We start from the raw sequence: 12,859 nt of genomic DNA on the forward strand, positions 1-12,859 counted from the left end.
GGTGGTGGAATCTCCATCCTTAAAGATTTTTAAGGCCTGGCTTGACAAATCCCTGGCTGGGATGATTTAGTTGGGGTTGGTCCTGCTTTGAGCAGGAGGTTGGACTAGATGACCTCCTGAGGTCTCTTCCAACTCTAATCTATGATTCTATGAAGCTCCAGCTGGTCCCGGTCACCTGCGCTGACCATTGGGAGTTCATCCTACAGTTCATCACAAGTGTTGGTGTTGGTTGAATCTGGAAAGAAGTTTGTTGTAGAATGCCCATGCCTTTTCTTGCATCTGCTCAGATCTGTAAGAGTGGTGTCATCCTCCACCAGGAGGCAGGTGATATTTTTTTTTGGCACCCCTCTCTCCTGGATGGCAGGAGAGAGATCACTAGATCATTACCTGTTAAGTTCACTCCCTCTGGGGCACCTGGCATTGGCCACTGTTGGTAGACAGGATACTGGGCTGGATGGACCTTTGGTCTGACCCAGTATGGCCATTCTTATGTTCTTATGTTGTCCAGGGCACAGAAGAAACAGGAGCCGTGATCCATCTCCTGAAGGAGTTGGATATGCAACCTAAGGAACATGCGCCAAGCCCAATCATCATGAGGGCTTGAATCTCATCTCACTTCTCCTGACACTCCATACAGAGGGATGGATTCTCAGGGTGAGCAACCAGGCGCCTCTTCAACTCCATGACCTCCTGTTCCAGCCACTCCATTGCCACGTTCCTTCCCTGGCTGGTCCCCCAGCTGTAGTCATGGCAAAAGAGCCTGACATGCACCTTTCATACATTTCACCATCTCTGCGCTGAGGGGAATGTGTGCCTCCGCCTGGCCAGCCAAAACCCTGGAAGGACCCCACGAAGCCCATATCCTCTAACAAGCTGTCAGTAAAGTGTCAGTTGGCTGGCCTCAGTCACTCAGGTGTAAGGGTAAGCTGTACACAGACCAAGTGACAGTCCAAAAAGGGAGCTGGCTGAATGTCAGAGGAGTGGGTTCATGCAATAAGAAACCGAGAGATGTAGGTTCTGTCCAACCAGAAGTGACACGACCAAACCACCTCCACCCAAACAAAGGTAAAGGAGGTGGTATCATCCTAGTGCTGATCACGCCAAATATCTCCCAGGGCATGCTGTTCAAGAATCAACTTGAGGACGTTAACAGGGATTCGGCACCTGTTCCCAACATGGTCCTGCACTTCAAGGGTGGTGTTAAAATCCCCACCCAGGACCAAGCACTCATGAGGATCCAACTTGCCAAGGAAGAAGGAAACCTGTCGATAGAAGAGCACCTGCTCTGGGCCTGGTATCGGGGCATAAACATTAATGAGGCTTAAAAGCAGCCTCTTCATGCAGACCTGGAGGCACAGCAGGCAACCCAACCCAACCTCAGCAACCTCTTATACTTCAGCCCATAGGCCAGGGGAGAATAGGGTCACCAACTGTCATAAATATAAAGGGAAGGGTAAACCCCTTTGAAATCCCTCCTGGCCAGGGGAAAGCTCCTCTCACCTGTAAAGGGTTAAGAAGCTAAAGGTAACCTCGCTGGCACCTGACCAAAATGACCAATGAGGAGACAAGATACTTTCAAAAGCTGGGAGGAGGGAGAGAAACAAAGGGTCTGTGTCTGTCTGTATGCTGGTTTCTGCCAGGGATAGACCAGGAATGGAGCCTTAGAACTTTTAGTAAGTAATCTAGCTAGGTATGTGTTAGATTATGATTTCTTTAAATGGCTGAGAAAAGAATTGTGCTGAATAGAATAACTATTTCTGTCTGTGTATCTTTTTTGTAACTTAAGGTTTTGCCTAGAGGGGTTCTCTATGTTTTTGAATCTAATTACCCTGTAAGATATCTACCATCCTGATTTTACAGGGGGGATTTCTTTATTTCTATTTACTTCTATTTTTTATTAAAAGTCTTCTTGTAAAAAACTGAATGCTTTTTCATTGTTCTCAGATCCAAGGGATTGGGTCTGTGGTCACCTATGCAAATTGGTGAGGCTTTTTATCCAACATTTCCCAGGAAAGGGGGGGTACAAGTGTTGGGAGGATTGTTCATTGTTCTTAAGATCCAAGGGTCTGGGTCTGTAGTCACCTAGGCAAATTGGTGAGGCTTTTTACCAAACCTTGTCCAGGAAGTGGGGTGCAAGGTTTTGGGAAGTATTTTGGGGGGAAGGACGCGTCGAAACAGCTCTTCCCCAGTAACCAGTATTAGTTTGGTGGTGGTAGCGGCCAGTCCAAGGACAATGGGTGTAATATTTTGTACCTTGGGGAAGTTTTGACCTAAGCTGGTAAAGATAAGCTTAGGAGGTTTTTCATGCAGGTCCCCACATCTGTACCCTAGAGTTCAGAGTGGGGGAGGAACCTTGACACCAACCCACCCAATGACATCATGAGATGGCTAAAATACACCGTCGCCCCTCTGCACCCACCAGCTGGCATTGGCGGCCAGGTCCACGTGAGTCTCCTGAAGGAATATCACAGAATACCTCCCCACCTGAAGGTAGGAAATGATCTCACCCTACAGCCATGGATGTTCAATGAGGCAAAGATGGCACACTTCATTAGAGAGGGGGTTGAGGATCCCCACAGTGGCGGCATCCCCTGCACCAGCAGGCCATGCAACAACTCATGCATCACTCCATATTTGAGTAGAGCACCATGGAAGGTCCTGGCCCACCAGTACTGTCTATATTGCCGCCCCTTGGCCCTCCCCTAGAAAGGCCATCACAGAGTTGAGGGTGAGATCATAATCACCCCAGTGATCAAGATCAAGCTGTGCCTTTCTCCCAAAGCTGTGTATGGCCTCCAGGAACCGGCATAGCTCGTCCGGTGACAGAGATGGGGCCAAGAAGTCAGTGAGAGCCCAAAGACCCCCAGTCATCCTCAATCAGTCCCCCAGCATCATCCCTGCTCTGATTCCTCCTCTCCCCCCTTCCACATCAACTAGCGTGGAGGCCCGCTGCAATATATCCTGAAGCACACGGTCCACCACATCCCCCAACACAGGTGGAGGAATTCCTGCACCCTGGGGGGTGTGGGGGGAAGGAAGGCACAACAAATACTACCTCCTGGGACTCACCCTCTGGTGACTATGGGGGGATTTCTCCAGGATGAATGGACAAAAGAGAGGGTCCAGGCAGGTGAAACCTCTCTGGGGGGCAATGCCACCATGGCAGGCTCAACAGAACTAACAGACCCATCTTCCCCAACCCCAGCACTGAGGTCAAGAGGCTCGATGCTGAGGACCAGTGCCACTTCAACAGATCCAGTGCCTGCCAAGCCAGCATCAGCAATCCCCCCAGAGGACTTGCAATCCCCAAGTTCTGAATCATAACCAGGCTCAGGGCTGAACCACTCCACTTCAGTGGAGGACATCCCAGAAGGCACAGCACCCGGCCACTTAGTGTCAGTCAATGACACCTCCACGATGGGCTCAGCAGCCACAAGGCTGATGCCTCCAAAATGGGAGCAGGATCAAGGGTGGAAGGAGAATGCCAAATAACTTTGGTGCCCAGACTGGGGCCCTGTTCTCCCCCAAACTGTCTGGGAGGCCCTCAGTCACCAAGTACACCCTGCCATCACCTGAGGGAGAAATCTTAACCATGATGGCTCCTGGAGGGACAGATGTTAAGGACACGGGGACCCCACTAGCAACTTCCCACACTACAGGATCCTCTAGCGGGGGGAACAACAGCTATAACGTCCCCCCTAAAACCTCCTCCTCATGCGGCTTCACCCACTGAACTCTCCCACAGGACAGCAAATGGGGTGCAAGAGCAGCAGCAGCCCTCCTCAAAGATGGTGAGGCCTCTTCAAGATCAAAGGAAACAGCTGTGCCCTGGCCTTGCTTTGCCTTGGCTCTGCACCTGCCCCCCAAGACCATCTCTGAAACAGTATCAGCAGGCAAGATGGAATCCACTCGCGGGGCCCGCAGGGACAGCAATGGGGAATTGGTCCTGCTTCGAGCAGGGGGTTGGACTAGATGACCTTCAGGGGTCCCTTCCAACCCTGATATTCTATGATTCTCACCAAAATGGGGCCAGAAGACAATCCTAAGGCCTTCCTAGAGACTTCTGAATGGCTGGCTGGGGCACACCATTAGCCCTGGGAGAGATGGGCCACTAAGATCGCACCCTACTGAACAGGAGAGGCCCAGATAGCGTTCTGTGCCCTGCGGGTAGAGGCAGCAAAGAATATAAGAATGGCCCTACTGGGTCAGAACAAAGGTCCATCTAGCCCAGTACCCTGTCTTCCGACAGTGGCCACTGCCAGGTGCCCCAGAGGGATTGAACAGAACAGGTAATCATCAAGCGATCCAACCCTTGTCGCTCATTCCCAGCCTCTGTCAAACAGAGGCAAGGGACACCATTCCTGCCCATCCTGGCTAATAGCCATTGATGGACAGATCTTCCATGAATTCATCTAGTTCTTTTTTTAAACCTGTTACGGTCATGGCCTTCACAACATCCTCTGGTAAGGAGTTCCTCAGGTTGACTGTGTGTTGTTTAAAAAAAATACTTCCTTTTATTTGTTTTAAACCTGCTGCCTATTAACTATGGGACACTCAAAGCCATCATACTAAACTGCCTAGGGCTTACTCAGGAGGGCTACTGTCGGCGATGCTGACATGAACCATTCACTCTAGATTCCCAGTTGAGAGCTGCAGCCCAATGACTCTGGGATTTTTGTTCTTGCTGGTTGAAACCAGAAACTCCTTCTCCAGCATAAACTGTAAAATTGGTGACATCAGAACAGTGTTGCCAAATTCTTCCAGCGGGACACAATGGGTGGGTCTGCTGCCACCAGGTGACTTGGCTGGAGAAGGCATACATACCTTGCAGAGAACTTTCTGGATTTCCAATTATACTGGGTGCCTCCAGGAAAGCCTGGAAAATTGAATGTCCATGGATCAGGTCCAATAAGGAAGGGAGCTCAGGCCCCCCAAACCCCTTGATAAGGGACTAAAACTAGGGTCCAGCACCAGCAATGGGCCAGTTGTAACGAATGAGAGACTGACCGCTGAAGGAGTCCCAGCTGGAAAGAAAGCGGGGGTTCCCAATTTATTTTATTTGTGGGCAGGAAGGCCACAGGTACCAATATCACCTCCATATGCAGTGCAACTGTGCCCATGCTTGTTCCAAAGAAATGTGTGGAGAACTCCTCGGGCTGAAGGCTTATGTAGTTCCAGTTCCAGTATGGGGGCAGAAGTGCTGGGCTTTATTGACTCAGGTTTGGGACATTCATATGAGAGCAATTAATAGCTCCTGAATCTCTGAAGGAGTCGAATGGGTACTGTAGGATGCAGGCATGTGGACAGCAATTCCAGGCCCCCAGGCAGAACAGTCAATGGGCCCCCTAGAAAGGGATGTGCCCGCCCGGCTGCCTTCACTGCCGCTGACACCACCCATTGCGCACCTCAGAGCCAGAGCTGGATGAATCTTTTGTGGGCCTGGTGCCAAACATATTTGTGGACCCCCATGGGGGCAATGGAGCATGATACAGGGAGGTCAATACCTGGAGGGAGGGGCCGGCCAGGGGCAATGGGGCATGACATGGAGGGAGCAGCCCCACTCTGCCCAGCCAAGTACAAGGGCACTGTTTACAAACCGGCAGCCGGCAGATGCACACTGGCTCGCCCAGCCCTGTGCTGCCAGTGTGCCCCTTCCCCTCTGGGGCTGGCCCATGCTGCGCACACAGCCCCCCCACCCAACACCCCGCAACTTCCTATGCCCAGCCTCCCCTGGACCCGCTATGCCGAGTGCCCCCGCCCTGCCTACAGCCCCACCAGAGCTGCCCAGCGTCCTGCACACCATCATCCCTGCCCAGCACTCCCCGCGCACACAACCCCAACCCAATTGCCCAGTACCCCACACAGACCCCCTACTGCCCAGTGCCCCAACATACAGAGGTCACCCCCACTGCACAGCACCCCCCAATAACCCCCCCACTGTCTAGCACTCCAAAACACACAAACCTCCCCCACTGCCCAGCATCCCCCACAGACCCATTCTCTGTGCCCTGCCCCCCGGCTGCACTCACTGGCCCTGCTGAGCCAGCGCAGAACAGGGATTCCCCCTCCCAGCCCAGTCCTATGGGGAAGAACACTGAAGCTTGGGAGCACAGAGTGGTTCCGTCCCCTGGGGCCCCACCCACCCCTCCCTGCCGGCGCTGGTGCCCATGGTGGAGAGGAGGCATTTCCTTGCAGGGGTGGGGCAGCCACAGACTTCCCCAGCCCGCCGCTTCTGTAGAGCAGACCCTGCGGCCTGCCTGGTAGGATGTATTCATGGGGATGTTTGGCCCTACTCTATGACTAAAGTCATATTAATGTTGGGGGTCAAGAGGTCGAAGTGTTGGTGTCCATGGCCCTACATCTAGCCAGTCTGATAGTATGGGTCCAGAACTGGGACTGGTAACCAGTCTTCTGAGGGTGCCCAGGCAGGTGGGATCAGGACTCAACCTGGGGACCCAGGGCGAGATCAAGCTAAAAGAAATGTTCCCCTTTTCCAACACCGTTCCACACCAGAATCACACTGGGAACGGCGTCAAGCCCAAAAGGAGGCACTGACAGCCCAAAGGGAACCCGCAAACAGAGTGGGGAAACTCACTGGGGTGCAGCGTAGTTTGGAGCACCTGAGGAACAGCCACATGAACAGCCTTCCCCATAGGGACAACCTCCTGCTCTCAGACAAGGGGCCGACTTCATCCATCAGAGGGAGGACCCAGTCTTCAGCCCACTCTATGGCCAGCTGGCTGGAGTAAATGGGTGCTAGTTGATCCTGGCCAGCACGCCCACTATTCCTATTTTGAACTAAAAGTGGAGCTCTTGGTGAGGGTGATCTGGGACAAACAAACTAGAGCCCACCAAACCCAACTCCTGGTCCCCAAATTGTACCAGAACTAGGTATTAAAACTGGCCCATGATGTACTGTGGTCCAGTCACTTGGGAGCAGAGGATACTGCCTCAGGGGTTTATTGTGACATCAAAGATGATTGTGCATCCTGTCTGGAAGCCACTGGCAGCCATCTATCATTTCCACTTGGCTAGGAGACTCCGTCCCATCTTACACACTCAGTTGTCACCACCTGTCTGGATTACAGCCATGTGACAGACAGGGGCAGGAAGCCATCCGAATTTAGGAAACTCCAAGTAGTAGAGAATCCCGTAGCACGGCTCCTGAGCAACACGGGATACCGCGGGCACATCACACCTTTTCTCTATGCCCTAAGTTTGCCTCCCACAAAAGAGAGTTCAAAGTTCAAGGTCTCATTCCTGATCTTCATGGTGCTCTATGGCCAGGGTATGTAGAAGAGCCAAAAGCCCCGGGATAAGGGCTATGGTTGACAGCTCCATTCCTCAGGCTCAATGTAACTTTCTACCACAAGGGAAAAGCTTGCCTGTGGGGGAGACAGAGATTCCTCAGGGATCAGTCCCAGACTGTAGAACAAAGTCCTGTGGCAACCAAGGAGCATCCCAGCCTTCCCCACCCCACGCTCCAAAGACCAACGACTGCTCCAACCTGCCTCTGCTGATGTAAACAGGGACCAGGGCAAACATTAGAAAAACAAAATGAGCAACAACAAAAAACCCTATCAAAACAGCCCCACACACCCTAACTGCACTCATAATCCTCCCCCTGGGTGAGGGGACAGAGAGAGAACAAGCCCCACACAGCAGCTGCTAGTCATGTCACTCAGGACATGACTGGAAGGCACCCAGATGCTGCAATGATGAAGATGAGGAAAGAACCTTCTGCCAGGTCCTGTCCTCCCAATACACAGGCCAGCTCCCCCTTCTTGATGTAGAAGGTCCCAAATTTCCCCCATGTCATTACTCCGCACTCTCCCAGCACCAACTGCTCCTCTGCCTGCTCTGTGCAGGCCCAGGGGACATGTGAACTTGGTGCAGGAAGTCTGGAGGATGCTAGACACTGCAGTCCCATTTCTCCCCCAAGCTCGCAGAACCTGTGCAGCTGCTCTCCCACTGGAGCTGGGGGTGTAATTCCCAGCTCCAGGAGCCATACCTGCACTAGCTCTAGTCAAGCCTGCACACTATAAATAGAATCATAGAATCACAGGACTGGAAGGGACCTTGAGAGGTCGTCTAGTCCAGTTCCCTGCACTCATGGCAGGACTAAATATTATTCTACACCATCCCTGTTGTTTGTCTAAACTCCTCTTAAAAATCTCCAACGATGGAGATTCTACAGCCTCCCTAGGCAATTTATTCCAGTGCTTCACCACCCTGACAGTTTAAGAAGTTTCTCCTGATGTCCAACCTAAACCTCCCTTGCTGCAATTTAAGCCCATGGCTCTTGTCCTATCCTCGGAGGTTAAGAAGAACAATTCTTCTCCCTCCTCGTAACAACCTTTTATGTGCTTGAAAGCTGTTATCATGTCCCCTCTCAGTCTTCTCTTCTCCAGACTAAACAAACACAATTTTTTCAATCTTCCCTCATAGGTCGTGTTTTCTAGAACTTTAATCATTTTTGTTGCTCTTCTCTGGACTTTCTCCAATTTGTCCACATCTTTCCTGAAATGTGGCGCCAGAACTGGACCCAATACTAGGCCTAATCAGCGCTGAGTAGAGCGGAAGAATTACTTCTCATGTCTTGCTTACAACACTCCTGCTAATACATCCCAGAATGATATTCGGTTTTTTTGCAACAGTGTAAACCTGTTGACCACAGATGTCCCTAGGGGGCGGCAAATTGGGGCGATGACTCTGGGCCTCATGCTTTGGGGGGCCCACGGGCCAGCACAATTGGCCGGCGCGGCATGGGCAGCGGATGAACTGCTGGCTGGGGGAGGCTACTCCTAGCTTCGCCCCTTCTACCCGAGGGACAGCGTGTGCCCCGGAGCGCCGGGAGGGAGAGCCCACGGCAGCGCCACCGCAGCCACCCCAGAGCGCCGGGAGGGAGAGCCCGCGGCAGTGCCACTGCAGCCGCCCCACCCCAGAGTGCCGGGAGGGAGAGCCCACGGCAGCGCCACTGCAGCCGCCCAGAGCGCGGGAGGGAGAGCCCGCGGCAGCGCCACCGCAGCCGCCCCAGAGCGCGGGAGGGAGAGCCCACGGCAGCGCCACCGCAGCCGCCCCACCCCGGAGCGCCGGGAGGGAGAGCCCGTGGCAGCGCCACCGCAGCCGCCCCACCCCGGAGCGCCGGGAGGGAGAGCCCACGGCAGCGCCACCGCAGCCGCCCAGAGCGCGGGAGGGAGAGCCCGCGGCAGCGCCACCGCAGCCGCCCCAGAGCGTGGGAGGGAGAGCCCACGGCAGCGCCACCGCAGCCGCCCCACCCCGGAGCGCCGGGAGGGAGAGCCCACGGCAGCGCCACCGCAGCCGCCCCGGAGCGCCGGGAGCAGCAGCCTCCCCAGCCCCAGAAAGGCAGGGGGCGTGGCCCCAGCCCCCTGGAGCCCAGCGGCGCTGCCGAAGCGGGACCCTGGGTGGGGGGAGGGGACACGCCTGGCTGTTTGAGGAGGCACCGCCTCCCTCAGCCTCCCCTACCCGTCCTCGGTGTGGTCAGTCCCGGAAGTGATGTCACTTCCGCCCCAGGCTCCGCAGCACCCTAGGGATGGCCTTGATTTTGACTCATATTTAGCTTGTGGTCCACTCTGACCCCCAGGTCCCTTTCCACAGTACTTCTTCCTAGGCAGTCATTTCCCAGTTTGTGTGTGTACCACTGATTGTTCCTTCCTAAGTGGAGTACTTTGCATTTGTCCTGATTGAATTTCATCCTGTTTACTTCAGACCATTTCTCCAGTTTGTCCAGATCATTTTGAATTTTAATCCTCTCCTCCAAAGCACTTGCAACCCCACCCAGCTTGGTATCATCCGCAAACTTTATAAGTGTGCTCTATGCCATTTATCTAAATCATTGATGAAGATATTGAACAGAACCGGACCCAGAACTGATCCCTGTGGGACCCCACTCGTTATGCCCTTCCAGCATGACTGTGAACCACTGATTACCCTCTGGTAACGGTTTTCCAACTAGTTATGCACTCACCTTATAGTAGCTCCATCTATGTGCATTTTCCTAGTTTGTTTATGAGAAGGTCACGTGAGGCAGTACCAAAAGCTTTATTAAAGTCAAGATATACCACATCTACCACCTCCCCCCATCCACAAGGCTTGTTACCCTGTCAAAGAAAGCTATCAGGTTGGTTTGTTCTTGACAAATCCATGCTGGCTGTTACTTATCATCTTATTATCTTCTAGATGTTTGCAAATTGATTGCTTAATTATTTGTTCCATTATCTTTCCGAGTACAGAAGTTAAGCTGACTGGTCTGTAATTCCCTGGGTTGTCCTTATTTCCCTTTTTATAAATTGGCCTATATTTGCCCTTTTCCAGTCTTCTGGAATCTCTCCCATCTTCCATTGATTTTTCAAAAATAATCGCTAAATGGCTCAGATATCTCCTCAGCTCCTTGAGTATTCTAGGATGCATTTCATCAGGTCCTGGTGACTTGAAAACATTTAACTTGTCTAAGTAATTTTTAACTTGTTCTTTCCCTATTTTGACCTCTGATCCTACCCGATTTTCACTGGCATTCACTATGTTAGATGTCCAATCACCACCAACCTTCTTGGTGAAAACTGAAACAAAGAAGTCATTAAGTACCTCTGCCACTTCCACATTTTCAGTTATTGTCTCCTCTCCCCCCCCGCCCGAGTAACTGTCCTTGGTCTTCCTCTTGCTTCTAATGTATTTGTAGAATGTTTTCTTGTTACCCTTTATGTCTCTAGCTGGTTTGATCTCGTTTTGTGCCTTGGCCTTTGTAATTTTGTCCCTACACAGAAGTGTAGCTATGGTGGCTCGAGTGGCAGAAGGGGCTAGCTACCCCAAGTCTGAGACCCAAGTGCATCCAGATTGTAGTTGCTTGACTAGCCTGTACCATCTCCTGTGCTGTGGCTGCTACGCTGCTATTTTAATGTATGCCTATCGGAGCTGGGAATTACACCTTTCAACTCCAGTGCAGACATATACCTCCTGGGGTCGGCGCTGACCCATTAAGCAGACACCAAACCAGCTGTGACCTCATTCCCGGTCAGTGCCAGTCCTCCCGAAACTGCCCCATAACTGTGCACACTGCCTGCTTCTACCTGCTGCATAAGGAGAGCTCACTGAAAAGATCACAGATCGGGAGCTCGCTGGGGGTTCCTCCCAGCAGGAAGCTGGTGGATGAAAGTGCACAGAAGGCATTCTGTGGAATGATGGCTCTGACAGGCAGCCCAGCTAGCTAGAAGAGCCACAACTGATTTCCAAAGCTCCCGCGTGGCCAAGAATTCATCACACTGTTCTCAGCCACACCTGATCATTTGCATGTTTCCACAGTGCCAGCAGTTCCCATGCTCTGGGAGGGTGTGATATCACTTCCACCTATCCCATCATGCTCAGCTCCTGAGCCTGCAAGCAGATGTCTTTACTGCAGAGTCAGCCCAGATGATCGGCACTCGGTTCTGACACACTACAAAGCCACACTCCAGTGTGTCTAGTCTACTGTGTCTTCACTGGCTCTGCATTTACTGGTGTGTGGCACAAGGACTTCTGGGGACATAGCCCATGGTTCTTAATGCTGCAGTGAGCTGAGCCACTCTAGGTGGGAGAACTTGTTTGCCCTTTGGGCACCTGGGGGGCTTGGGGGAAAGCACTAAAGGACGATCAGCACTCCAGTAGTTTAGCCTGTGCCCCCACTGCAAAGTGGGCGGGTTAACAGCCTGAGTGACAGCAGCACGTGGGCTCTGGCCCACAGCCCCAGCCAGCCTGTGGGCTGAGCACTACCACATGCAGGCCAGAGAGTTTGTGTGGACGGGAGCTGAGTTAGGAGTTGCTCATGGGTGACCAGGGTGATGGCTATGGTGGGCTCCCAGACATCAGGCACAATGGCTACTAATGAGCTCTCTGAGGCTCCCAGACAGTGGGCTTTCTGCAGCCTGTGTTGTGGGTACCTGGGTGGACCAGCAGGGGACCCTAAGAAGGGTCATGGTGGGGCTGCAGTTTGGAGCTGTTCCTAGAGTACAGGCAGGTGTGATGCACTGAATGGATAACTCAGGAAGTTCACTGTTTTGAGAGCTCTGTGCTGGAACGGGCACTAGATGGGGCACTGGCTTCATGTAGAAGGTACTCCCAGAGCATCGAGTCCAGGGGCGCCACCTCCCCACTGGTACTGGCTGTTTCAGTCCCAGGTCCTTCCCGCTGCCCTCAGCAGACAGAAGGGCTGGGATGGGGGAGCGCTGGAAGGAGCTTGCACAAGCTCTGCCTGTGGCACCACGGCTCCTAGCCTGAGTCACAGAGTCTTGGAGGTGGATTCCTGCCCCTCCCAGTGGGCTGGTCTCCTACAGCAATGACTCCCAAAACACTGACCAGTTCATTCTGACCTGGACCATCCCAGTGCCCATGGCTCCGCACGGGGAGTGACCCTGATGTGCTCTGCTGCCACCTGGAAAGCTAAGAAGAAGCAGAGGTGGGCTGGGGCCCAACCTGCTCTGGCAGCCCCCAGCGCTGGGGTGGCAGGTAGGGCCAGGCACTCACCTAGGCTTACCCAAGGGGATCCCTTTTGCTTTTCTGATTTGCCGATTCCTGCCCTTGTAGCAGGTTCAATCTCTGCAGCTGCCCTTGGCAGCAGGGCGGGGTGTGGGCACCAGGCGGGACCTTCGCAGCTCGCAAAGGCCCTTAGTGGAGAAGCAGAGCAACAGCACATCCTTACCAGGAGCATCCTGCACAGTGACATGGAAGGCCCGAACCAGGAGCACAGTGCCATGCTGCAGGCAGGGCTGTGTTCAGAAGGACCCCAGACTCCCAGCACGGGCAGGGAGCACCCATGTGGGAACCATCCCGTCCCCACCTAAAGGGCAGGGGGCCTGAGCCCCCCCTT

The 12,859-nt window shown here is 53.3% G+C and overlaps 1 protein-coding gene across 4 annotated transcripts in view; it reads right to left on the reverse strand.

Moving 5' to 3' along the window:
• The window catches only part of HDAC7 (histone deacetylase 7), a 241,346-nt gene that overhangs the window by 38,398 nt on the left and 190,089 nt on the right, over positions 1–12,859 (reverse strand). The window lies entirely within an intron of this gene.

This window comes from Lepidochelys kempii, chromosome 20, assembly GCF_965140265.1.
Source record: "Lepidochelys kempii isolate rLepKem1 chromosome 20, rLepKem1.hap2, whole genome shotgun sequence".
NCBI lineage: Eukaryota > Metazoa > Chordata > Testudines > Cheloniidae > Lepidochelys > Lepidochelys kempii.